Source organism: Lepidochelys kempii, chromosome 2, assembly GCF_965140265.1.
Source record: "Lepidochelys kempii isolate rLepKem1 chromosome 2, rLepKem1.hap2, whole genome shotgun sequence".
In the NCBI taxonomy this organism is placed as follows: Eukaryota; Metazoa; Chordata; order Testudines; family Cheloniidae; genus Lepidochelys; species Lepidochelys kempii.
The window spans coordinates 237,347,407-237,352,480 of record NC_133257.1 but is presented as its reverse complement, the minus strand read 5'-3'; positions in this window follow the sequence as shown (position 1 = coordinate 237,352,480).

Here is a 5,074-nt window from a genome sequence, read left to right as displayed (position 1 = left end):
ATAACACACCCTACATTCCTTTTATAATTAGGTCCCTTCCTAAAACAAGAATGGTTTCATGGCTAATGAGGTTATCTTCTTGGTGTTTGCTTGTTCTTGAGACACAAAATAGAAATCTTCCGGAATTTCTTAGATTAGCTTTAACATTTTGTAACATAACTATCTACATTTATGTACTGTTATATTTAAGCATCTTGGCTATAATGTACCTGTAACTATTCAGTAAAGGCACAAATAAGTTTGTAATGACCTAATATTAAAAATGTTATAATTTGTATTATCATTCTTGCATCAGTTATGAGGTCTGTCCCCTACAGGAGATGATGATAGCTGCCTGCAATAGGATGTCATTGTAGATACAAGATTGTGATGGTGTCTTGGCTTGAGGCTGATTCATAGTGAAATGGTTCTGTTAATAGTATAAAGAAACCTAGGTTAAAATCGGATCTGTTTTACACAAATGTAAATCTGGAATGATTTCATTGCAATCAATAGAGTTTCTGCAAATTCATCTACAAAAACTGTAAGGGGCAGTTATGGTTGCTGCGGCACAACAGGACTTCTTCTGCTTGTGCCTTTCCAGAAGTCAAGACATCAAAACCCCAGACTCAAACACTGGAAAACCAGGAAATGTTGCAGCAGGGTCCAGCCATATATCCCTTAACAGCATCTAGCATTACAACAAAAAGCAACCTCAAATGTTGGGGAAAAAACAGGAAATGTTCAGTTGAAATCCTGCCATGTATCCCTTAAGAATGTTAACAGTACAACAAAAAGCAAATCACATACCTAAACCTTAACTGTGCTTTTCCTGGTTTACTCTTCCCATACAACACACCAAGACAAACTTAATTCTGCCCTGAGGGGGGATACTGTAAGGGTCTCACTACATTACAGTACCTTGTCCCTCCATAACAAACATTCATTTTGTGACGGTCCAATTATTGATTGGACTAATGCAATGTGACCCAAAGTATCATGACACTCAGATCTACTTGTCTCCAATATGATGGCTTATGGGAGGGTAGAGTTAAGGTGGTCTTGGTATGTGATGTGGGGAGAATCATACTTAGCTACTGGAGAAAAAACCCTTTGTCTTATATCTGTAGGCATCTAAGTCTCAGGGTGAAAGCCTCTCAGCATCTGACGGCAGAAAGGCTGCTGATGGGCTCTCCCCTCATTGTAGGGCCAGATCATTGTGCTGTCAAGCTTAATTTGGGAAGGCTTCTCTTTGGCCTCAGATGACCTAGAGGATTTATTTGATGCTAAGCACATGTCCACTGTAGAGAAACTCTAGGATAGTTACTTCTTGGGGACAGAGCCTATCTTTTCATGTTTCTTACAGTAGCTTAATATACACATCAGTGACTTAATTTCTGTAATGTTTTATCTGGTGAATCAAGGTGACAATGAACTAGGAATTTCCATGACCTCTGGTCAAACAAATTCTTTCTGGACACAAATAATTATGCCCTTGGGGATACAGGCCCTATTTTGTGGTGGGATTCTGCTTGTTAGTTAACAGAATTTGTTCTTTGGGTTAAATTAAACATTTCCCATTTCATTTTTAGGCCTTGGTGAGTTGATTGATGACTATCATCCAACAGCGTTGCCTCAGTTTAGCAATTTCAATGAAGCAGTTCAAGACCCAACAAGGAACATGTGAAACAATTAATCCACAAGAACACCTTGTCTACATACGATAGAAATAACCAAAATAACTAAACTGGTTTTTAATCCACAGCTCTAGTTATTTTGGGTGTTGGATGCTTATTTAGATTAAGAGACTTGCTCATTTAAACAAAATAATTTAAACAATTAATTTAAACAAATCTTTTAAATCAAAGTAGGAAACTCTTAATCCGGAATGTGTCCATACATAGATCTGCATTGAACTAACTAGAGCTGTAAGTAAAAACAGACTTAGTTATTGTAGTTCAAATTTGTGTGACTTCAGAAAATAGTTTTTGAGACTGTATCACTGCTCACAAGTCCACTGCTATGGCTTTATGAGCGCCCTGCCCCCACTCCATATTTAGGGAGATGTTGTTCAGAGTGGCAAGAATGATGCAAGGGCCAGATAGAAGGGGGAGGGAGGAAAGGAGAATGCATGCCAGGGCTAGGCCCCTTCTCCTTGGATTCTCTGCCCACCATTCGCCAGCCATAAGGGGAGAGAGCAAGCTGATTAGCCCTTGCACTCCCCACTCAACAATGATTTAAACCCCTCCTGGGCTTTCAGAGGGGTCTCCTGCCCCTTTAACTACTTGTAAACTGCCAGCAATGCTATCAGGGAGAAACTGTGTGGGGAGTACAGGTCCCATGGCAACCGCAAGATTGAAGCTCTTCCCCATGCTGACAGCTGTCCACTGCTACATCTCTAAGAAATATCTCCTGTGAGGTCCACTACCAAGTCCACAGCAGTGATGCCTCTGGGGAACATTTCCTGGAATTGTCGATGTGCTAGATTGCATCTCAGTAACATCTCCTCAGCAGGCAAGAAAACCTCACAGATATTTCTGTAGTTTAGCAGGATTGGATTCCGACAGAGGGGGTGGATTTGCCTTGCATATAAATAATTTTTGGCAACAGGGACTAGAAATTGGGAAAGCCTGCAGTAATTCCCCCAACACCTTCTCTGCTCTCCTTCTAAATATATAAAATTAAGTGTTTGTAGTGGTTAATATTGCTTAATATTTTGTGGGGCGACCAGTTATTTTGGAAGTGTTCTGAGTAGCTACTGTGCATGCTGGGTAAGCTGAATAGTAACGAAGCCAGACTGAACTGGAAGTAGTAACTGGAGAACACTGGAGATTTTCTTGCAAAGGGCTGGAGGAAGTGGAGACTGTGGGCCAGATTTTTAAAAGTATCTATGCACCTAATTATACAGATAGAGGCCTAGTGGGATTTTGAAGTGTATTGGTGCCTACATGCCTTAGAAACTGCCCCTTTGTATCTTGTCTAAATCACTCTTGAAAATGAGACTGAGACACTTAGGGCTAGATCCATAAAGGATTTAGGCACCTAACCACTTCAGGTGCCTAAGTCCGACAATTTACATTTTTGCTGGTGGGCACATATACAGCCACCTGAGTCCTGACACCGCTGAGCTGCTCAGTGAATAAGCCCCAGCGGGATCCTCAGGGTAGATGAGGGGATGACTCATCTGTGAGGCATGATTCGATACGTGTGCTCAGAGCCATCTACTGGATTGTGCCTTGCACAAAACAGTGGTGCCCTTTACCCCAGTGGTTAGAGCATGCATGCAGGACATGGGAAACAAGTTCAAATCCCCACTCTGTCTGATTTGGTGTAGAGGCTTCAACCCAGGTCTCCAATCTCCCAGGCAAACACATGGAACTATAGTGTATTCTGGGGTGGGGATCTCAGGCTTCTGCAAAGCTGTTATGGTTTGTATGACCTACTTATTGGTAGCTACTTTATTGGTGCATGGGCTTCGATCCGACTTTCCCACATCCCAGGGGAGTCCCCTAACTGCTGAGCTATGGAGAGCTCTCTCTGGCCCAGTGGAACAGCTTCGACATGAGAGACTGAGACACCTACCCCAGAATACCCTCTAGCACAGTAGTTAGGGCATTCACCCGGGAGATCTAGATTCAAGTCCATGCTCCCAATCAGGCAGAGTGTGATTTGAATCTGAGTCTCCCACATGCTAGAGCCTGGGCTGTGAGAATCCACTAGGAGGTGGGTCCCAGAACCCAGCCTGAGCCCCAGTGTCTACATCACAATTTTATAGCCCTGCGGCCAAAGCCCTGCAAGCTCAAGTCATCTAACCTGGGCCAGCCACGGGTGTTTTATTGCAGTGTAGACATACCCTGTGAATCCCATAGCTGGGCGTCAGTAGTATACCGCCCAATAGTACTCATCATCATATATTTTTGACAGGTTTCCACACCCTTTTTATGGTTTATGTCCCCCCCTCTTGGCCCATTTCTGGTCATGTACACATTTGGCACCAATGGCCATTTTGAATATTTTTTCCTTTTTTTTTTGTATTGGGGAATGTTAGGGGTGCTTGTGTTTTGACATGTTTGTCTGGGTTTGGTGAGAAAAATTAAAGAAAAGAGAAATAAAGAGTTTTTAAAAATAAAGAATAGAGTTGAGAAAAGCAAGAGAAGCTGTGTCACTTAGCACGTGGCAATAAGAGGAGCACAGAGGATTTTAAAAATGCTTTAGAAAAAATAAGTATTATTTTGAAATAAATTAAATAAAAGCAAAAAGGGTTATTAAATAAGATGAAAAATAAAGAAAATGGTTTTAAAGAAATTAAAGAATACAGGGCAAAGAGATTTTAAAGGAGAGAAGCAGCAAACTTACCCAAGCAGATGTCCTTAGTGAAATGACAACTATCTGGGACAGCGAGCCTTAGGGGCAAACCACACCAGACCAATCAGAAGCTGTTCTACAGCTACATCATAGACTGTTTCAGGAAGAATGCAATCATATCATACCAAGATTTTAAATCAAGATCTACCTGCTCCTCTCTCCCTCCCCTCCTTTCTGTTTGAAGATGTAAGATAAACAGAAACAAACCCATTTTAAAAATTCTTTTGTTAACAGTGAAATAAAGGTGTTCTATTTCTCTCTCAAAAAAAATATACCTGCTTGCTTTTTAAAGTTTTGCCTATAGGAAAACTTCTGTAAAGAAATTATACAAAAACATGGGCTAATTGAAAAAAAAAATGCAGCGCATGCAAAAGAGTTAACACTTCTTACCAGAGACAAGGAGTCTGTTTTCCCCCGCCATACACAGACTTTCCTCTTTCCTAATTTTTTTTTAAATCTAAACCAAGTACAAACAAACAAACTTTTGAAACATTAAAGGGAACAGGCAGGTAGATTTCTTTATTTAGTTTTGTTAAAGAAACTTGTGAAACTTATAACAAACTTCCTTATTTTATTTACTAGAAACTGACTTTAGCTTTGTAAAAGGGTGAATGTCATTTACAATAAAAATTTAAGAGGAATGAATAACTGCGTGAAGGAGTAAGATAAATATCCCCCTCTCCTGTGATTTGAAGCTGTTAACTACTGCAACAAAATAGTGTTTATTAGG